At 40.0% G+C, this 23,946-nt stretch overlaps 1 pseudogene; it reads left to right on the top strand.

The window, feature by feature from the left end:
• Nucleotides 1-885: 885 nt before the first annotated feature.
• On the top strand, nucleotides 886-22,083 carry LOC117394509 (tonsoku-like protein; annotated as a pseudogene).
• Nucleotides 22,084-23,946: the final 1,863 nt, after the last annotated feature.

Here is a 23,946-nt window from a genome sequence, read left to right as displayed (position 1 = left end):
GATTTTCAGGTAGTTTCAGTTTTTTTTTTTTTAAACTGAAAAAAAATGTACGCCTCACAAACAAAGATTTTTTTTTCTGACGAAAGTAGATTTAGACCCACGCGAAAAAGGATATTTTGTCATGATGCAAATTCCTTTTTCAAGATCAAGCATCTAACTGCAAGAGCTGTTCTGAGCATGCTCAAAACCAAAATTGCAAATCCATGTAACTCATGAACAGATTAATATTTTCTCACCAAACCAAAAAAGGCACTATTCTGGGCCAGTCCCCTTGTACCCTAAAATTGTTAAACAAAAATTCCAAACCGTTTTGTAGCTGGAGACATAAAACCCCCCAAAAAACCCAGCAAAAACAGCAAAAAAACTCTTTTTCACTATCTAGATCTTGGAATCCACATATCCGAGCAGAACGAAATGGCCCACATCAAGAGATCTAACCAAAGGGACCACACATCCAAATGTTCATACAAATTTGGGTTTAACATTATTATTATTATTATTATTATTATTATTTATTTCTTAGCAGACACCCTTATCGAGGGCGACTTACAGTCGTAAATAAAAATACATTTCAAGAACATTAAACTGCCTACTCAACCCTAGGGAGTCTGCTAAGAAATAAATAATAATAATAATAATAATAATAATAATAATAATAATAATAATAAGTAAATGGATGGAGCTGTTGGGATTGATATTATTTTGCCTAATACAGTGGTGAAAACTAAGGATGATAATAGTTCAAAGTTTAAAAATGTATACATTTTCTAAGTGTCAAACATTTAGAATGTTTCGTAAATGTTTAACCATCAACCACACCACACACAAAGCATTTTCTGTAAGGCCGGTCATTTTCCACAACAGACAGAATATGTGGAAATTGAAATGGTGGCCTACAAGAAATTTGACTACAGGTCCCGTTTCGTGCAATGCTCGATAAGAACTAACAAGTGTATAGTCCTTGTCTTTACTGTAAAAAACAGCTATAAAAATAATAAAACCCTGCAATACAGTAAATTCAAAAGACTACCAGACAGGTCAGTAGCATGCAATGAAGCTTAACCTCTGGAGATGCAGTAAATGCATAACAATGATTTATTCTTTATAAAATTGAAATGAATTTCTTCTAAAACTGCCCCTATATCAGTTGTGCTGTATTTTCCAGCTGCAAATGGTTCCATTTGTTATAATAACTATAAAAATAGTTATACAGTAGAATTTGATTTAAATTCTAAATTATGAAAATGGCACATGGTAAATATTTAATGATTTTGTTTCTCACTTACATATTTTGTCTCTCTCTCTCTCTCTCTCTCAGCACCAGCGACGGCACCTGGAGTTAGCATTCTCAGCGAGTCTGGGCTACCATTGGCAGGACTTTCCTGTTCCGCTGTGAGGCTGACCAATCACAGAACAGCCTAAGGGAAGCTGAGGGAGCCTTCAGGAAGAGCCTCTCCATTGTGGACGAGAGGCTAGAGGGTGATGAGAGGCAGGGGGGCTGGAGAGGCAGGACTGAGTGGTGTAATTGCATCCTACTCATTCATATCTGTATATACCTTACATTAACTACAAGTGACTCTCTTCAGTAATACCTACTGAAACACATTTTAACAAGGTCCAAGTCTGAAAGTAATAATATCTTATTGTAAAATCCTCTCTCCTCTCTCACACTGACCCTCTCATTTCTCCATTCTCAGGTAAAGTGCTGTCCCGGGAGCTCAGTGAGATGCGTGCTTGTCTCTACCTGAACCTGGGCTTTGTGTATGATGGACTGAAGGACAAGCCAGCGCTGTAGTGACTTCACCCGGAGGAGCGTCTTCATTCCAGAAGTCAGTACTGCACTTTCATCAGTTTGTTAGCTTAGCTTAATGGATTCTTGTCTTGGAAGAATACAGAATATGCATTATGACAAAGAATTGAAAAACGGGATAACATTTTATATTTAGACACTAGTCAAAAACATAACAAGTAATAGTTACTTACTTAACTAATAATGCACGTATGCATGTAATCTACTGGCAAATTTAGTTCTCAGTGTAAATGGATTTTATTTCTCCAGGATTCCTGTTGTGAAATGAAGATGCATCTCTACAGACAGCACAGGACTTTTTAGCTCAATCCTTCACCCTCATTGTTTCTCTTCCTCTCTCTCTGCAGACAGAACCAGCTGCTGGAGGACCTGTATCATGCCAACTTTAACCTGGGCAGCATCCACTTCCGCAACGGGCAGCATGCCAAGGAGTGCGCTCGTAAAATGAAGGAGAAATTCTTAGACAGCGAATGTCACCACAGCATTGGACAGGTAAACCACTGCATCTGTCCAGAAAATCAAATGGGTGTATGTGTGTGTGTTTGACTCTGTTGTCCTATCTGCTCTACTCTCAGTCCAGGTTTTGTGAATGTGTGTGTTTGACTCTGTTGTCCTACGTCCTCTGCTGTGATTCCAGGTCTTTGTGTGGCTTTCCAGGTGTTGCTGAACCTTTGTGATTTTGTGGCTGCCAAGCGTGCTCTGAAGAAGGCCTACACCATGGGTTCCCAGCAGCCTTCCAAGAGAGGGGACATCAGGAGGAGCCACAAGTACGGTGAGTTAGTTCGATAACCTGCTCAACTTGTACTGGAGGGGAAGGGCGGGAGGGGGGTTGATGTCATACAGTCAGGGGAACACAGATTTGTGTCTCGGCTGTGCAAAGTTTCTGGTCTTCCTAGGGAGCATTATATTGGCTCTTGTACTCCCACGGGTTATAGAGGCAAAACCATCAGGACTGTTTCACCTCACCACACTGCAGTGGACCCTACTGGCCAGGCGTCTGGATACCTGCAGGGGCTGGCCAGATGGTTTACTTGACTTATCGGTTATTTATTTTAATGGTTTAGTATTAGAGTTCATGGACAAGGCGACAGGGAGATTTCTGTAATGAATGTTTAATGGTGTGTTTAATGTCCCAGTGATTAAAGGCTAACATCTAGAGGAAGCTCTGGCAAAAGAGTCGGAGAGTGATGCCCAGAGGATTGTGGGAATGACAGAGCAGCTGGGCGACCACTACTGTAAAGTGGGCTGTTACAGAAAAGCACTGGACTCATACCAGGCACAGGTGAGGGTGCAGGGTGGAGGGCTGTGTGAGTGCTGCAGCAGATTGTGCTTCAGTACCCAAGCTTAACTGTTAAGGTACATTTATAGAACATTTTACAGAAGACTACGCTTTTGTTTTGTTATTTACTCAGTTTTTATAATCAAAGATTTGTAAACAGCAATGTCTTGAGTCAAGTCCTGTCCAGTAACACCAGGTCGCTCAATCCTGCTTAACTTCTGATATCTTCAGGGATCTATATGAAGCAGTGTGAGTATAATGCCTGCAGTCACCCTGAGCAACACAAGGGAGCTTGAAGAACAAAATTATACAGTATGATAATACAATATGAAACCATACAGTCCAGTACGATACAGTACAGTTTGAGTGCCGAGTCTCTCTGTATTGGCAGTGTGTGGCTGTCTCTGAGATGCTATCTCTCTGTTTATCTCAGGAGTGCGAGACGTGGCTGAACATCGTTTTGTCTCTGGAGGAAGATGGGTGTGCATTAGAGGAGCTTGTGGGGTGCTACCAGAGTGCTGTAGAGTGTGCACAGCGAGCAGGGCTACCCAAACTGCAGGTTTGTCTGTTTGTGTCTCTTTCTCTATCTCTCTTTTATACTCGTTCCTCCTTTAAGATCTCTTATATGCATTTATGTGGCAACGTGACAGGGCTTGCATTTCAGTGCATTATGGGAATCCCACAATTTTCAGACAGATCCCCTGTTTTTTTAGAGATGCCATGGCAATTCCCGGAGTCTGTCAAGAACCCTCCCTCCACCCAAATAAAAAACTACATACAGGGCTTCAGACTGCAACTAAAATGGTCAGAAATGCGACAAACAATTTTTTGGCAACTTTGCCACCTGTAACACAAAAATGCTGTCTCTCCCTTTAAAAATGTATGTCAATATTTATGAGTGCTCTATGATGTCAGTTTGTAAAGAATAAAAAGCTGCCATATCACATGATTTAAACTGCAGTGTGAGAAGGATGGTAACAGTCTGATCTAATTCAAATGCCCTGAAGTCCAGAGGTGCTGTAACACCAGCAGAATACAGTAACCCCATTTTCATGCAAAAAGTTGTGATGGTGACCAAATGTGTGTGAGTACTGTTCTTCTTTAGCAGCTTCCTCTATCCCAGATATAATAGATTTGGTTATATTGTTTGCCGAGTCTGAGGATGATTTAATTGCTCAGCAGCTTCCTTAGTTAGATGATGAGCTGATAATATCTCTCAAGACATTACCATAATGTTACCATAATGAAAAACAGTAAATGTAGCGTTAGTTTTGTACTAAAGCAGGTTAAACAGAGTTTATTTCTCAAACTGACCATTTTAAGAACGGTGACAGCAGAACGCATAGAAATAATTGGGAATGTAATTAGGAAGTCTACTACCGAGAACAAAATTAACATTAAGGGAATTTAAAATTGTGCAAATGAAAAAGAATGTTATTTCCCCATATGGCAACTGTTCACAATAAAGGTGCTGTCACCAATTCCATACACAACACTCGCAAAATATCTAAAATATAAAGTTCAGTTCATTACAGTCATCAGCTACATATTTGATGCATCAAACAAGTGAGTACAAACATTAAGTTACTGTTTTAGTATCACTTCTTCTAACTTAATAGGCCCTTGGTATGAAATGCCATTAATAAATGCTCACGCTATCGCTCTTGGGGTTTATATAGTATCTCACACCTCGGGTGTGTGTAAAATCACGGTACACACACCACCCATTCATCTATTTCTTGCAGATATGCAGCTGTGGATAGTTTCAAGGGAGAGCTTTGCACTAACCATCCTTCTTTGAAAAAGTGAAATACAAGCAGTGTCTGGGTTGTAAATTGACACCTAAAGCAATGGCTGTTAATTGTGAAAGTGATTAACCCATTTATGAAATTAATTGTGAAGGGTTAAGACGATTTCTACATAGATGTGAACTTTTGAAAAACGACATACGTACAGGTGCTTCAACTATACCCCTGTAAGCATTAAGGTCAAATCACATGGACAGGATTCTGAAAAGATTACCTACCCTGACTCATACATACAGTCTAGGATTGCAGGGTCTCTCACTCTGACTCACTCTCACTGTCTCTGAAGCATCGGGTGTTTCAGCAGCTCCTACAGCAGAAGTACAGCAGAAGCTGGGCTCCCCTGACACAGACAGCACTGTCTCCAGATTGCAGGACCTCTGTGGGTTGCAGGGCTGGAGTGATGGAGAGAGCGAGGGAGAGGAGGAGCAGGAAGAAGAAGAGAACAGCGAGGAATTGACAGTGACCTGGAGCTGTCTGAATCTGAGGAGGATGATGAAAATTATTTGGGAGGAAAAATCTGCCCAGGCCAGAAACCATCTATCTCATATAATGAGAATTTAAAACACTGAACAAAGACATTTCTCAACCTTGCTCAGAAAGAGGCTTGGTCTTATGAGTGTATCCTGTTGTGGGGGGAACAGAAACCAGCACTACTGTTGGTGTGTGTGTATATAAAAATAACAAAACAATTGGGAACACTGTCCAGTTCTCTGTCAGTACTGCATGTCTTCATGACGCTGTGCAGTAAGTCTTGAAGAATCATCAGCAATGTTGAATTTGAACACTATCCTTGTTCTGTGTGCCACAGAGGAGGAGGCTCTTGATGGGTATGAGAAGGCGGTTCCTGGCAGGAGGAAGGCTAACCAGGTGGGTGGGGTGTGTGCAGTTTTATTGCTTGTGGTGATCTGGGTTGGGAGACGGGGAGGGGGGAGGAGTGGGGATGAGGTTGTGCGTGGTGGACACAGGTGTATTGTTTGTATTATTTATTCCCTGATCTGGTTTTCTTATGTATTTTCAACTTCATGGACCAGGACTTATTTTCTTCACACTTATAAAGTCATACTCATTAATCTATGAGATTGATTAATTTTAATTTTATTATTTTTGGGGGAGTAGGAACAAGTGGTGTGGGTACTTACACTGGTTGTTTCTGGTTCTGGAGCGCGGTTAAGTGTTGTTGGGTTCACTTCCTCTAGAGGAAGCTTTTGCTTTCACCCCTTTGTTGGGGCATTAGATAAAGATTCAGTCTGCTTATTGTTATTTTTGTGTCAAAAAAGTGTGTAAAAACTGGAGCAGGAGCTCCTCTTCAATGCTGCTTCTCCTTGGCTGGACATCACACTCCTCAATATTCCCATTCTTAAGAACTGCACATTCAAAAAGTTTCTTGAAAAGTACTGTACTACTAATGTTAAAAGTTTACAATCATGTATTTCACATTATATACGAAGTAGTAGTACGCGCAGAAAAATAAATTAAAAGCAACTGCAGGACAAAAAAGAATGAAAGAAAATGTGACAGTCATTTCAGAGACTTCATGTTTATTTTTTAGTTTCTGGGTATATTCTCCAGCTACAGATCCACTGTTCTTACAGCCCGCAGCACGAGCAGCCGCAGAGCAACGCTCCTACTCTGCTGTCTACTACCAAACACCAACATGAATGTCCCTGGCAGCGGACTGTCTGTCTTTACCGCATTTACTGTGTTGAGAATTAAGACAATGTTGGTGCATGATATTATGCCTGACTGAAAATGCTACATTATTAGACAGCATTCATTTGACAGCAAAATATAGTATGAGATTTTTAACTTTCATAAAGTAGAAGAGTTACGCCCCGGCAAGCCCCAGCACAAATTAAGCACTGCTCATTGAACCTTCCATACCCTGGGGTTAGGCTGTTTACACATTGGTAATGACAGGTGCTATATAAATGGAGGTGTGTTTGTGATGACTTGCACAGTGGTATGTCTCTTTTCTTCCATTTTATATATTTTATACATCATTAAACAGACAGAGAGCCATCTATGGAGCTGCAGCTCTTCAGAGACCGCGACTGAACCAGACAACCCTATCATGAGCCCTCTGCGACCAATAAGGGGCAAGCGCAGGCTGTTGAGCCCCACCTCCTCTCCAGCCTGTAAACCCCACATCTCCACATGCAGTAGGTGATTGCCAAGTCACGCCTCATGTCAAACAGCCTATCAGAGCCTGACCCCACCCCTATACCATGATGTCGGCAAGTAGCAGGCCAGCACTGGTGCCAGAGGAGGAGTATGTGGCAGATGATTGGCTGGAGGATGATACTGGCAGGGTTCAATCCAAGAAGAGGAGGAGAATTACTTCTTTTCAGGAAACCAGGAGAGAGGATGTGATTCCAGCAAAGTCCACTAGAGGGCAACCTGCCTCCATTACAATACCAACACCCGCCAGGAGAGGTCAGTCTGGGTTAGATTATTTACAAGTGAGTTTGAAAAAAGGATATTTTTTATAATTTAAATGTAAGGTATGTAAGGTTAGTATTCTCAAAAAGAGTGTTTCGGGGAGTGGTTCAGTGTTTGGAATGTGAACAGTCAGTCAGCAGCAAGTAGGAAATGTTCAAACCATTTTTTAAATAATTATAAAGACACTCATTGCAGTGTTTCAAATGAGAAGGCACTTAGGGTAAAGAAAGACTACAGCGGCAAAGATAGCAACATTTAAAACGACTGATTAAGTCATATATTAAGTATAATGTGTACTAAATATTTCAACATTCCAATTTGTATTTTATTTTTTTCTGCTGAAACTGTTCAACAGCTGATATTTTGTAGAACTTGTATGAAGCGGAAAACATTTTTTGAAACATTGTTTTCTTTTTTATTGCGTAGCCTACATTTAGAAATTTCAAAGGCTAAGAAAGAAACTTTAATTTGGTTGTATTATTTGTGCTTTTTTTATAAACTAGTTAGCAATAACAACACATTACAAGAAATGTTATATGCTTTATTTATTCAGCTGATTACCATTTAAGCCGATAATCGATACCTGAAAATGTCCTTATCGTCCAACACTAGCTCCTAGATGAATCTTAATTGTTTATTGGTAGTTTTGTAGCATTTGTAGCACGTTGGTAAATGCTTTGTGAATCTACTGTAGCTTCCAGATCTGTATTCATAAAGCATTAGGGTAGCATTCAATGCATAGGACTGCAGTCCATATAGTGTCACATTAGTACTTTCTGAATATCGCCCTGTTGTGTGCTCTGCAAGCCATGCTGTTGAAGGTGTATTGCAAACACTCTGCATGTTGTTTCAGGCTCGGCCAGCCAGGGGCTCCCTATGAAGGGGCGCTCTCGGCAGGTGAAGATTGTGATCCTGGGCAGCCATCGATCCTGCAGCCCTCTGCCTTTCACACAGGAGGAGGAGCAGAGCAGCAGGGGAGTGGGTGAGCCCAGCTTCTTGACACAGGTAAGGGGAAGAGGGGAGGCAGGAGAGTGGGTGCACAGCTTCTTCACACAGGTGAATTGAGAGGGGGGAACAACAATCACAAGTGCATAGAAAAAATTCACAACTCCTATTGGTGACTGTTGCTGGATGCACATTGATACTGCAGTGATACTGACAACTGCAGTCCTGAACCTCACTATGCAATTAATTTGTCTTGTAAAGAACTTCATGCCTCAATGCATGGCAACTGGGAATCTTTATTTTTCTTTTCCACAGGCTCCAGTTCAGCACCAACTCCAGGCTGTGGCACCAGCTGTCTCTGCACCAATCAGAGTGCGGGTCAGAGTTCAGGACAACGTCTTCCTCATTCCTATCCCGCACAGGTGAGACAACCAATCACAGTGTGCATGTGTATTAACAAGATTGTTAAAAATGTATTCGTTTCTCAACAAGAAAATCCAAATTTCCCTCGCAATATATTTTAAGCTGCTTGAAAATTGAATTTTCCTTTCACCTGGGGTGCTGACAATTTTGGTGCGGTAAACAGACACAAAACATACAAATGCCACTGAAAATCAGGAGCTGAAATCATAATTAGTTTATATCAAATTGGTAAAATAATGGAGATGAACAGGGTGAAAAGCTTTGTTTTGTGTTGTGTAATTAACATGTATCTGCACCCCTTGTGTGTGTGTGGGGAGGTGTGTGCGTGTGTGTGTGTTGTATTCTTTTGGCGTCTTGTCTTTTCATGCTGACAACTCTGCCATTTTCTAATGTGGCTGAGCTGCAGTCTTGGCTAGGACCTGTATATCCATCCTCTCCACTCTAGATAGGATGTAATGAGTTGTATACCTGTCTATTGCAGCAAGGCAGAGCCGTTCAGTGACGTGCCTGATAAATTAGTCTGTAGGGGTGCAACAATGATTTAGTGCATCGATTATTGATCATCTGCCCTTAAATTTCCCGAGCTACGATTACATATTGGTGAATCAATGTATCAAATTAGAACCCAGTTTGAAGTCTCCTGTTGCCAGTTTGCAGTGTATGAGAGTGTGCTTTTTTAGTGCAAGTACGGTAGATTAGCGCGTTGCTAGGATACACACTTTAGGCCTCTACATTCGCGTTGGACAAGCCAAATCAGAAGTTGTAGACGCATATTGTATTCACGTTTTCTTGATTTAAAAATTAGGGCTGTTAAATCTACCGATTTTACCTTCTTTTGTTTCAAACCATGTTGTTAATCCTGATTGTGCTGTTTGTTCAGTAACTTGTTCACTGTGTGTGTTCATAAAGTTTATTCAAAGCATCCTTCCAGCTAAAGAAGAGTAATCAAGCTGCATCCAGTTGTTTGAGTTCTTCAACTCATCATCATTCAAACCAGAGACTAGTTGCTATTGTGGTTACTTATTGCCACTGACAGCAAACACTGTTCTTAATTTTTAAGATCTTTCCGGCTAGGAGTACCGCATACACACACTGAATACATCATTGGAAAGCCCTGAGTCTGTACTTTTAAACAAGCCGGGTAGGTGTCTGAGTAATATGCGCGTAACCACAGGGGCGCCGGTGCCCCAAAATCAACGGGCTGAGTGTAAAGAGTTAAATAAATATTTGCATGAGTACCATATAACCAGTCATTTATGTAAAAATACATTAACTGGCCAAAGAGTCAGGAACGTAACCCCAATTTATAACATTGTTCCTATGGGAAAATGTGCTTTGACTTGCGACGATTCAACTTACAACGCGACTTTCTGGAACCAATTGTGTCGTAAGTGTGAGGACTGCCTGTGTGTGTGTATATATATATATATATATATATATATATATATATATATATATATATATATATATATATATATATATATATATACAGTGCCTTGCAAAAGTATTCAGACCCCTGACCAATTCTCTCATATTACTGAATTACAAATGGTACATTGAAATTTCGTTCTGTTTGATATTTTATTTTAAAACACTGAAACTCAAAATGAATTATTGTAAGGTGACATTGGTTTTATGTTGGGAAATATTTTTAAGAAAAATAAAAAACTGAAATATCTTGCTTGCATAAGGATTCAACCCCCACACATTAATATTTGGTAGAGCCACCTTTCACTGCAATAACAGCTTGAAGTCTTTTGGGGTAAGTATGTACCAGCTTTGCACACAGTGTCGGAGTGATTTTGGCCCATTCTTCTTGGCAGATTTGCTCCAGGTTGTTCAGGTTGGTTGGACGACGCTTGTGGACCGCAATTTTCAAATAGTGCCACAGATTCTCAGTGGGATTGAGATCAGGACTTTGACTGGGCCACTGTAGGACATTCACCTTTTTTGTTCTTGAGCCACTCCAATGTTGCTTTGGCCTTGTGCTTGGGATCATTGTCCTGCTGAAAGGTGAATTTCCTCCCAAGCTTCAGTTTTTTTAGCAGACTGAAGCAGGTTCTCTTGCTGTATACCAGGGGTGCCCAATCCTGGTCCTGGAGGGCCAATGTCCCTCCTGGTTTTTGTTCCAACTGTACACTAAATTGCTTAATTGGACCAATTAAGCTTCTAATAAGTGCTTGATTGGTCCAATTAAGTAATTTAGGGGGCAGTTGGAACAAAAGCCAGGAGGACACCGGCCCTCCAGGACCAGGATTGGGCACCCCTGCTGTATACATATATATATATATATATACAGTGCCTTGCAAAAGTATATAAATATATATATATATATATATATATATATATATATATATATATATATATATATATATACAGTACTGTGCAAAAGTTTTAGGCATGTGTGAAAAAATGCTGTAAAGTAAGAATGCTTTCAAAAATAGACATGTTAATAGATTATATTTATCAATTAACTAAATGCAAAGTGAGTGAACAGAAGAAAAATCTAAATCAAATCCATATTTGGTGTGACCACCCTTTGCCTTCAAAACAGCATCAATTCTTCTAGGTACACTTGCACAAAGTCAGGGATTTTGTAGGCATATAGTCAGGTGTATGATTAAACAATTATACCAAACAGGTGCTAATGATCATCAATTCCATATGTAGGTTGAAACACAATCATTAACTGAAACAGAAACAGCTGTGTAGGAGGAATAAAACTGGGTGAGGAACAGCCAAACTCAGCTAACAAGGTGAGGTTGCTGAAGACAGTTTACTGTCAAAAGTCATACACCATGGCAAGACTGAGCACAGCAACAAGACACAAGGTAGTTATACTGCATCAGCAAGGTCTCTCCCAGGCAGAAATTTCAAGGCAGACAGGGGTTTCCAGATGTGCTGTCCAAGCTCTTTTGAAGAAGCACAAAGAAACGGGCAACGTTGAGGACCGTAGACGCAGTGGTCGGCCAAGGAAACTTACTGCAGCAGATGAAAGACACAGAATTTGTTAAAAATGTATTCGTTTCTCAACAAGAAAATCCAAATTTCCCTCGCAATATATTTTAAGCTGCTTGAAAATTGAATTTTCCTTTCACCTGGGGTGCTGACAATTTTGGTCAGAATTAATGGTCTCCTCAATGCTGAGAAGTACAGGCAGATACTTATCCATCATGCAGTACCATCAGGGAAGCATCTGATTGGCCCCAAATTTATTCTGCAGCATGACAACGACCCCAAACATTATTATTATTATTATTATTATTATTATTATTATTATTATTATTTATTTCTTAGCAGACGCCCTTATCCAGGGCGACTTACAATCGTAAGCAAATACACAAACAATAAGAGCAAGAAATACAATAACTTTTGTTCAAGCAAAGTACAAGTGTGACAAACCACAATTCAATAATACAGCAGATAATAGTGATAGTTACATCAGGATATGATTAAATACAAAATACTACAGGTTAAACACTTGGCAGATTACAGTATTCTGAAGTACAGGATTAAATGCAGTAAAATAGGGGGCAGATAAGAGCAAAATAAAGCACATTTAAATGAAGGGTGATAGTGTCCCAGGATACAAACAGAGGAGTTCTACAGGTGCTGTTTGAAGAGGTGAGTCTTAAGGAGGCACCGGAATGTGGTCAGGGACTGGGCAGTCCTGACATCTGTAGGAAGGTCATTCCACCACTGCGGAGCAAGGGTGGAGAAGGAGCGGGCTCTGGTGGCAGGGGAGCGTAGCGGAGGTAGAGCCAGTCTTCTAGTGCAGGCGGAGCGGAGAGGTCGAGTGGGGGTGTAGGGAGAGATGAGGGTCTGGAGGTAGCTGGGTGCAGTCTTTAAGAAAGCGAAAGTCATTAAGAACTATCTTCAGCGTAAAGAAGAACAAGGAGTCCTGGAAGTGATGGTATGGCCCCCACAGAGCCCTGATCTCAACATCATCGAGTCTGTCTGGGATTACAGCAACTGTAAGCAACTGAGGCTGCCTAAATCCACAGAAGAGCTGTGGTTAGTTCTCCAAGATGTTTGGGCCAACCTACCTGCCGAGTTCCTTCAAAATCTGTGTGCAAGTATACCTAGAAGAATTGATGCTGTTTTGAAGGCAAAGGGTGGTCACACCAAATATTGATTTGATGTAGATTTTTCTTCTGTTCACTCACTTTGCATTTTGTTAATTGATAAATATAAACTATTAACATGTCTATTTTTGAAAGCATTCTTACTTTACAGCATTTTGCCTAAAACTTTTGCACAGTACTGTGTATATATATATATATATATATATATATATATATATATATATATATATATATATATATATATATACTGTGTATATATATATATATATATATATATATATATATATATATATATATATATATATATGTACATATATATACTGTGTATATATATATATATATATATATATATATATATATATATATATATATATATATATATATACCCCATTTTTATACCCCAGTGAAACAGCAACCATGGAAGGCCACAAAACAGTTCCTTAAATACTGAGATTAACTTAAAGAAGTAGAATGTTAATGCAGATTTAATTTTGTTTGATTTTATTTATAAGAATCTTTCGGGGTGCCAATAATTCTGACATCTATCTTTTTGAGAAAAAAATGTAAACTTTTTCTCTGAGCAATTGTATTAGAATAAAAGAATATGGTTTTCCCATATATTTGAGCATAAAATATAGCTCATTATCTGTGTTGTTTATTTGATACAGCCTTTTTTGCTCATCTTTATCAAGGGTGCCAATAATTTTGGAGGTGACTATATAAATATATATATAATTAATATTGTTATTTGTAGTATTGTTGTTGTTCGATAACAGCATTTTATTATTATTATTATTATTATTATTATTATTATTATTATTATTATTTATTTCACTACAATTAAAAATACACTTATACATTTCACATTTTATTTTTTGCTTGTCAATCATATTTAATATCAAGTCTTATTTTGAATTAAATAGAGCCTTCTGATATAATATTGCCATTAATTTGTTCCTCCTACTCACATGACAATGTGTGCATTGCGGGGTGTCTGCCATCAAGTCAAAGAAGGGTTGAAAACGTTCACCCCCCAGGGGACCTATTTAACTTGTCCCGGCAGGGGGTAGGAGACTAAAATCTATATGAAATATGAGGAAAACCAGTTTCTTTTCAATGTCCTTGTATTCTTCATCAATAAACCCATCACTGTTTACATTAATGGTATTCCTAAGCAATCCACTGGATTCTTAGTACCTCAACACTGGGCATTTGTATCTCCTGTTATGTTTTCAACTATTTTATGTACTGAGTCTTTACATATTTACAAAGTTTATTGACTTTTATTTTAGCGTTGTTATGCTCTTAAAAGTCTACTTTATGCACATCAGCATTCCACTGTATAGTAATTCAGCACTTCTGCTACGATATACAATCACAACTACATAAATTATAAGACAACTATTTTAACAATGAGCCCCTAGAGTAAGACTCGCCCCTATATTTTAAAAAAATATACCCGAATCTCGCCCTCACAATGGGGGGCTCAGCTTTTATACAAGGTCAACTTTTACTCGCGCGAATATGATTATATATATATATATATATATATATATATATCCTGAACAAAACAAAAAACCTTTCGTGCACTGCAATGCTTAAATCTTCACAAAGGTGCTGACCAATATAAGGTAACGTCTATAAAGAAAGTGATTGTCTCTCTCAATTTATGCCAACCAGCCGAGAATGTTCCAACAAACATTAATCTTTGTGATTCAGAACTGCAGACAGAACTTGGTCGCACACCTTGCGGTTTTTTCTTATTGATCTACACTACTCAAGTTTTCCGAGATTCAGTTCATTTTATTTCTTTTGTTGAACAAACTTCAAAAAATTTAAAAATTAAAAACATTTCTGATCCACGTCCACGACGCGTTTCAACTTTTAGTTTTCATCAGGTGGTTAGCATATATTTTATGTTTCATACTTCATCTACAGTAATACTTCTCTTATGTTTTGTACACTAGGTATTCAGTACATATTTAATTGAAGCCGCTATAGGTACTCCCCCAGTGCTTTGGTATTATACCCTGCTCCAATGCATGGTGTCGTCATTGATAAAGAGGTGCTACGTATAATGATCTGGTAGTGGATTTTAATACAACAACTTTCTTTAAGTAATAGGCATTCAAATTTTGCAGTGACATTTAATGCGCGATTTTATAGTATTCACACATTGTCAAACGGTTTCTGTTAACAAAGAAAAAAACATCTGACAATGTGTGTGTCAATGTCGCGTGATGAACTTTTGAAGGTTCAGAACTACCTTAGAATTCCTGGCTAGCGAACGAACCGTCAAACCTTCGAACCTTTGAACAGTCCTATTACAGTGATCCTGAGTTTTTTGACCGCAAGCACATTTGTGATGTTCTTATAAGGTCGAGGGTATGATAACTGTATTGACTTTAGTTCTACTACAATTACATCAGTATTGCAGATTATTTCAGCTTCCGTCACAGGCACTGCTTTGAGGATCGGTGCTGTACTGTTTATTAATGTATTTATTTAATTGTAACATTCTCCTGCGGCTACACATTATCAGTCTCTGTAAGAGTGCAGTATTAACCCTTGCCTGTCCTGCAGTGCCTGGAGGAGCTGGATCTCAGCCTGAACCTCCTGGGGGACAGTATCTCCCAGTCCCTGGCTTCCCTGGTGTCAGCCTGCCCCCTGCTGGCCACTCTGAGGCTGCAGGGCTGCAGACTGAGTGCCTGTTTCCTGCAGCAGCACTGCCCATTGCTGGCCAGTGCACTCACAGGTAAGTCGGAGCATGACAGGGAGGACTATATAACACTGTAGGAAAATATGTATCTTGATTTAACAGAATATTCTGGTTTATGGTGAAGTGGACTGCCCAGCAATAGCCCAGCCACTTGTAAACTGACATGCATCAATTTGTTTTATAGGGTGGTTTCACACACCCAGATTAGCTCGCATCTTGGACTACACTACCCAACACTGAGGTTATCGAGAAGTTAAGGCCCATGAAATCAGTCTTTCTGTTTCTGTCTTCCTGTCTCATCCTCAGTGACTGGTCACCTGAAGTCTTTGTGTCTCTCCCACAATACTCTGGGCTCAATGGGGGTGGAGCTGGTTTTGTGGCCTATGTCCTCCAACTCTCTGACTCGTCTCGAATTGTCTGCCATTCGCTGGGGAGCTGCAGACCATCCAATCATGGATCAACTGATCGCTTACCTCTCTCAGGTATACCTGAGCTCTTGATAGTGCCCCTGACCATGAGCACAGCTGTGTGTATGTACAGTGCCTTGCGAAAGTATTCGGCCCCCTTGAACTTTGCGAACTTTTGCCACATTTCAGGCTTCAAACATAAAGATATGAAACTGTAATTTTTTGTGAAGAATCAACAACAAGTGGGACACAATCATGAAGTGGAACGAAATTTATTGGATATTTCAAACTTTTTTAACAAATAAAAAACTGAAAAATTGGGCGTGCAAAATTATTCAGCCCCTTTACTTTCAGTGCAGCAAACTCTCTCCAGAAGTTCAGTGAGGATCTCTGAATGATCCAATGTTGACCTAAATGACTAATGATGATAAATAGAATCCACCTGTGTGTAATCAAGTCTCCGTATAAATGCACCTGCACTGTGATAGTCTCAGAGGTCCGTTTAAAGCGCAGAGAGCATCATGAAGAACAAGGAACACACCAGGCAGGTCCGAGATACTGTTGTGGAGAAGTTTAAAGCCGGATTTGGATACAAAAAGATTTCCCAAGCTTTAAACATCCCAAGGAGCACTGTGCAAGCGATAATATTGAAATGGAAGGAGTATCAGACCACTGCAAATCTACCAAGACCTGGCCGTCCCTCTAAACTTTCAGCTCATACAAGGAGAAGACTGATCAGAGATGCAGCCAAGAGGCCCATGATCACTCTGGATGAACTGCAGAGATCTACAGCTGAGGTGGGAGACTCTGTCCATAGGACAACAATCAGTCGTATACTGCACAAATCTGGCCTTTATGGAAGAGTGGCAAGAAGAAAGCCATTTCTTAAAGATATCCATAAAAAGTGTCGTTTACAGTTTGCCACAAGCCACCTGGGAGACACACCAAACATGTGGAAGAAGGTGCTCTGGTCAGATGAAACCAAAATCGAACTTTTTGGCAACAATGCAAAACGTTATGTTTGGCGTAAAAGCAACACAGCTCATCACCCTGAACACACCATCCCCACTGTCAAACATGGTGGTGGCAGCATCATGGTTTGGGCCTGCTTTTTTTCAGCAGGGACAGGGAAGATGGTTAAAATTGATGGGAAGATGGATGGAGCCAAATACAGGACCATTCTGGAAGAAAACCTGATGGAGTCTGCAAAAGACCTGAGACTGGGACGGAGATTTGTCTTCCAACAAGACAATGATCCAAAACATAAAGCAAAATCTACAATGGAATGGTTCACAAATAAACATATCCAGGTGTTAGAATGGCCAAGTCAAAGTCCAGACCTGAATCCAATCGAGAATCTGTGGAAAGAACTGAAAACTGCTGTTCACAAATGCTCTCCATCCAACCTCACTGAGCTCGAGCTGTTTTGCAAGGAGGAATGGGCAAAAATTTCAGTCTCTCGATGTGCAAAACTGATAGAGACATACCCCAAGCGACTTACAGCTGTAATCGCAGCAAAAGGTGGCGCTACAAAGTATTAACTTAAGGGGGCTGAATAATTTTGCACGCCCAATTTTTCAGTTTTTTATTTGTTAAAAAAGTTTGAAATATCCAATAAATTTCGTTCCTCTTCATGATTGTGTCCCACTTGTTGTTGATTCTTCACAAAAAATTACAGTTTAATATCTTTATGTTTGAAGCCTGAAATGTGGCAAAAGGTCGCAAAGTTCAAGGGGGCCGAATACTTTCGCAAGGCACTGTATGTGAGTGTGTGTGTGTGTGTATATGTGGGGGGGCAAAGATGATACAGTAAAATGTGTAGACAGATGGGCAAATGAGTAAAAGCAATTAAAAGCTGGTATTTGCTACACTAAAATGAAATAGGACAACGAGGAAGCAGAATTGGTATACATTGACAGACAACATTCAGATTACAAATAGGTAAAAGCAATTGAAGACTGGTAGTTTAGTTGCGAACTCTTTGTGTGGTTAGGTGGGTGGGTGAGTGTAGAGCAGTGCCACTGAAGCCTGTCTTTGTGTTTCAGGGGGGCTGCTGCCTGACTCACCTGAGCTTGGCTGGGACTAGATTGACAGACTCAGATATCTGCTCACTGGCCAGGTCTCTCTCTCTCTCATTATTTCCCTTATAAAAGTTTCCCATAAAGTATAGATAAGCATTATAAAGAATTGTGAGGTAAGGTAAAGCAAACCAGGGTAAACTATCGTAAATGCATTGTATAACCATGGTAAAAGCATGATAAAGCTCCAAAAATACAGTAAGGGGACTCACTATTATGCACAGCTCTATTTTAGTAGCTTATTTAAATAGCTGATTCACAGTTTTAATTAGTCTTAAGTCTTTGCTCTGCTGCATGTTTAAAGTGTAAAGTGGTGTTTATGGAAAATATGAGCGTGAGAAGATGTGAGAGAGAGAGAGAGGGAGAGGGTAGCTGCTGAGTGAAACGACTTTCTCACAAGACATGATTGTTCTGTTGACATATTGGAGAAAAGCTTTTAATGGACTAAAATGAGAAAAGACTAAAATATATATTAAAAATATCAACAGAGCATTACTTTTATTAACATAAATATGCCTCTGCACCGTTGGAGCATGGTATACTATACTTTTGGTAAACTTAATTTTAACAGGTAATTTATTGTCTCATTGTTCCCTGCAGATGTCTTCTTGTTTGTCCCTCACTGGTGTGTCTTGACCTATCTGGGAATCCTGGAGTTACTGCAGCAGGATTGGAGATACTGCTGTCTGTCCTTAGAGAGGGGCAATGTACACTGCAATCACTGAACCTAGCAGGTCAGCAGGTCTAATTAATGCAATACAAGAATATACATAGCAATATACACACTCTGCTATGTGAATTGAAGCTGTTCTTCAAAACCTGAACCTGTCAACAGTGCAGTACAATACCACACCATGATGAATCCAGTCATTCAAGCTTATATGTTTAGAGGCCAGAATGGTGCAGTTAAAGCTGTGAGTTTGAATCTTATCTTGCTCACACAGTTTAACATTATTGGCAGTCTGGCTCTGGAGATACCCATTACTAAATAGTATGTATAATCTGTATCATTACACCTGTCTGTACAATGTATTATTATTATTATTATTATTATTATTATTATTATTATTATTATTATTATTATTATTATTTGTTTATTTAGAAGACGCCTTTATCCAAGGTGACTTACAGAGACTAGGGTGTGAGTCACTTACAAAGACTCGAAAGATGAAGCACAAGGAGGTTAAGTGACTTGCTCAGGGTCAGCGAGTCAGTGAGTGAGCCGGGGTTTGAACCGGGGACCTGGTTACCCCTTTTCTTTTAACCACTGGACCACACAGCCTCCTAATGTATTATGCATCCTTAACTTACAGTACTGAACCCTAGCTGGTAAACCAAGCTCGGTGTGGAGAGAATATGATACTGTATTTATTGTGCTGTGCCTCAAGTAACATTGTATTGTGCTGTGCCTCTAGTCTCTGCTTTACCTGATTGAGTCTCTCCCTACAGGCTGCCTGGTTTCGGGTCCCTGGGACAGCATCTCTCTGGACAGTCTGTCCTGTTGTCTCCAGGAGTTTCTGTTCACAGAAGCTCAACAAACTGGACAAGGAGGCTCTGGTGTGGGGCAGGAGACCGTGTCTGATCAGTGTAACGTCACGGCACAGCAAGTGTTTCATTAGGACTGCAGACTCCTGAGCCCCGTCTCAGCCTGTGGGTGTCTGTCAACAGTGTGTTTCTAGATGTGTTTGTGTGTGTGTGTGTGTGTGTGTGTGTGTGTGTGTGTGTGTGTATCAATTTTAAAACTAGTAAATCTTGTAAAGATTCTTAAAAAGCATGCCTTGTTTTACTCTTTTTTATTTTTGTGTATTTTCTCACTTATCTGTAGTGCAGTCAATGTTAGCCTGTGGTACACTGTTAAATAGTCTCTTATCTTGTCAGTGATACAGCATTACAAGCAAGTTAGACGCCATAGGTACATCAGCCCTCACGTTGTTAGAGGTACAATGGAAGAGAGCAGCGTAATGGGGGATTGGTGAGCTATGCAGCAAACACAAACATATGGATGTTTTGCAACAGCTGTGGGGAGGTATATGCCTGTTGACTGGGATTTGTATGTAATTGTGATGAAACATTATTTAGCGCTAGTTGCTTAGAACATCAGAATCTTGGGTTATGGAGGTGTCTCCTTGTGTGTATGCATGTGTAACGGGTGTTCCGTTAGAGAAACGAGAAACACACAGAGGGTTTGATGTCAAAAACGCAGTTCAGGCATTCAGGTTTTAGTAACAATCACACAAGTTGCAGTGATACGTGGCTGCCACTAGGGTACCATTAATGGTAGCCCTAGTGCGGGATGATATATACAAAAATGTACATCATTACAAAAATGCAAAACAAAACACTGTACAAAAACAACCAAGAAAACAAGAGGTGGCCAAGCTCTGGCTGTGTGCTACTCATACAGGGAGGTCTCACACCAGGAACCTTCTTCCTAACACAAATAAACTACACTTTTTGGTGGGCTTAAAATCCCCCTCATAAACATTGTAGGTATCCTGGTATACACACGGTGATAACCTCAACACACAGAACCCCGGGATACACACAGTCATTCTTTGTCCACTCACCCAGGTTCAGACAGTCATGAGGCTTTCAGATTGCAAACAAAGGACTGGCTTTCCAGCCCCTTTTTAAAGACATGTGGCTAGGGTTAATTGATACACCTGGCTATACCTGCTGCACACTGAGTTTCATTTAGGCAGGGAGGGGAGTATAACCTCCCAGCCATGCCATATCTAGCACACACTTTGTGTTACTAATTTTTTTAAAATGTATTTATAAATTAAACTAATTATAGTTATAATCAAACAAAACTATATTATCTACAGGGACAGGCCTCAGCCCTGCCACAGTGTCACTTACATTTCTACAGGTATGTAGAGAAACGCTTATCAATTGTAAGCAGTTTTAGAGTTGATGTGTTGTCTTATTTGCACTACTACAACAAAGTGGTTCAATCTTTTTTTAAACATACCCTTTTAAAACAAATATTTTCTGTTACACAATGTTGATCTGACTCCTTAAAAACCTATGCTGTGTTACAGGCCCTCCACTGAATTGGTTTAGGTCTTGGCCAATAGACATTGTAGGTATGCTACCTCCAATCTATATCTGTCTGTAAACACTTACCAGAGTGTAGTTGTCTCAGGTCTCCTAACATTTTTAACACACAAAGTTGTGGATGCAACAAAATCGTTTTTAATTAAATTCTGACTTTTTTTTTTGTATAAACGCCCCTCTTTCAGCATGCTCTTTGACGACCACACAGTTATACCCAAACCTAAAGTCACAAATCTGCGTGTCATCTTTGACACAATTTTATAAATATTACACAGTAAAGCCTTGTCTAATGCATGCTTTTGTTTCTTCCAGAATAGACTGCCATAATGATTTATTTGCTGGGCAATCGACTAACTTTGTAGCTAAATTACAAATAATTCTGCTGCTAGAGTTCTGATCAAATTGAAAATATCTCAACATGTTAACCCTGATCTGGCCTCCTTAGTTGCCAGTACTATACCAAATTGATGTGAAATTTGTTCTACTAACCTATAAGAGCAGCTCTCTCCTTATCCACCAGCTCATTACGTCTGTCCAGCTAGAGCTGAGCTGCTACACGCCCAGCTGTGGGACTGTACACTTAGGGAGACTTGGCCGCCTTTTACAATGCACCACAAACCTGGTAATCTACCCATATTAAACTCAAACACCAGCTTGGTCTGCAAGTCTCATTTGAATTGTTTTTTTTGCAATCCTTAAGCTTTTTTTTTTTTTTTTTTATCTTTTTCTTTATAATATACTTTATTTTCTTTTTTATTTAATTTAAATCAAGGAATGTGGGATAGTCTGCAATAAAATAGAAATCATATCTTGTTCTTTCGACCTGCATTTTTTAGGTAATGTGAATAAATAGGATACATGTCTCTTCCTTTTTGGTTTCTTTGTAGAAGTGACAATTCATTTGGTTACACACTCTCAAGACCCTTACTCAGAAATAATTTCTCACAATGTGGTCTAGATGTTTTTTTTTTTTTTTCATCACTGCTTTTTTAAAACATCACAGACCACACAGTACAGAGGTTACTGTTGTCAAAAAGAAAATAAAGAGACAGTAACTTTTTTTTTGTGGCACAGTGTTTCTTCTTATTATTACAAATATATATATATATATATATATATATATATATATATATATATATATATAATGGCAATGAGTTAATATATTTATAATATCACTTTACTGGAGTAACATTCAGTTTGTAGTTCATTTCAAATGGATTTTCTAGTTATACAGCCACGGAGTCTGAATTTCCATTAAATTCATATGCATTTGAAGCCTTACAATGAAGTGTAACTAAATGGTAGAGATCTGGTTGGAACAGGGATGTGGACTACAGTAGAACCTCAGAGTTCACAACACCAAACTTATGAACTAACAGGTCAACCGAACACCCCACTTTTAGTTGGAAGTATGCAATCACTCAGCCATGCCTACAATACAACCAGAACCCAGTTTAAAAAAGTGCAAGGTTAACCTACTCTGAGACACAAAAGTGTTACCCTTGCAATTGAAAGAAAACATATTTTTTGGTGATTTTTTTATTTTATTTGAGCAAACATAAAATAATCTGAGTAATACAGAAGAACAAAACTATACAAAACAGCTTGCACAAAATGAATACATAAATAATAAAAGAGGAAACTATATAAACCAGTTATGCCATTATAAAGCCAGCCAGGGCAACAGACAGAAATCTACGCCTCTACCCTCGCTGGTCTAGCCCCATTCAGCCTGGCTGTGGTCCTCTTAATGAACAATATCCCTAAACATGCAGAGCACAACACCTTCCCTGGTTTTGATCGCATTAATAGTGGCCAGGGAATCATTGTGCTGTAATTTCAAGGCTACTTGGTCTCTCCCCCTGAAAATAATATTTCTGTTTAGTGCAGTGCATCATAAATTCAGCTCTAGTTAAAGACAAAGCATTAAATTCACCCTTCATTACATTCAGTTCCTTTGCGCTGTCTGCAGATAATTCTGCCTTCTGAGCCTTCCAACTACAGTATTTGCCTTTCTAGATACACAAAGCACTGGAGAATGGTCCGATAGAAGAGTGTATCTATAAATAATTACTACATCCTTAATTTTGTGCCTGGTGGTGCCATGACCTGGGAGGCCCAGCGACCTTAGGTCCAGATAATAGGTCTGGTGTCTAGGAGCCCAGGTCGAGGGATTCAACCCACAGGCGTCAAGCTGTGGCACAGGGTTGGTGGTCGGGGCTGTGGTGGAGGTGGTTCCCTCACCTCCCCCCTTCTCTGTAGCTGGCAGCTTCCTTTTCTTGAGCTCTTGCAACAGGCAATCCTGCAGCAAAACTGCTGCTGGTGGAGGTGGTCTCTTGAACCCCCTCCCCTTCTCTGTAGTGGCAGCTCCTTTTTCTTGGGCTCTGGCAACAGGTAATCCGGCAGCGAAACTGCTGCAAATAACAAATTCCTGGGCGATGATGAATAGGCATCCCCAGGCGATGCGGGACAGGCAACCCTGTGTGGTGCGGGCAGCAGAGTGCCCTCTGCTGCCCGCACCACAGAAGCGGATCCTCGGGAGGCGATGGCAGCAGCGGACTCTCGGGAGGCGACGGCCGCTTTAGCTTGACCCGTGCCAGTCGCCGGATGCCCCACTTTTGCCCCAGCCATCTGCAACGATGGCTGAGGTTTGCAAGGTAGGTTGCTCTCTGGTGGTGGTGGTGGAAGCAATGGGTAATCTTCCTCTGGTGGTGGAGGCAGGAGTAGCGGTTAATCTTCCTCTGGTGATGGAGGTGGGAGCAGTGGGTAATCTTCCTCTGGCGATGGAGGCAGGAGTAGTGGGTAAGCATGGTAAAGGTAAAGGCTACAAGACCATCTCCAAGCAGCTTGATGTTCCTGTGACAACAGTTGCAAATATTATTAAGAAGTTTAA

The sequence above is a fragment of the Acipenser ruthenus genome, chromosome 3 (genome assembly GCF_902713425.1).
Source record: "Acipenser ruthenus chromosome 3, fAciRut3.2 maternal haplotype, whole genome shotgun sequence".
Classification (NCBI taxonomy): Eukaryota; Metazoa; Chordata; class Actinopteri; order Acipenseriformes; family Acipenseridae; genus Acipenser; species Acipenser ruthenus.
The sequence above is the reverse complement of the archived record's forward strand: the minus strand, read 5'-3'. Positions and strand labels throughout refer to the sequence as shown.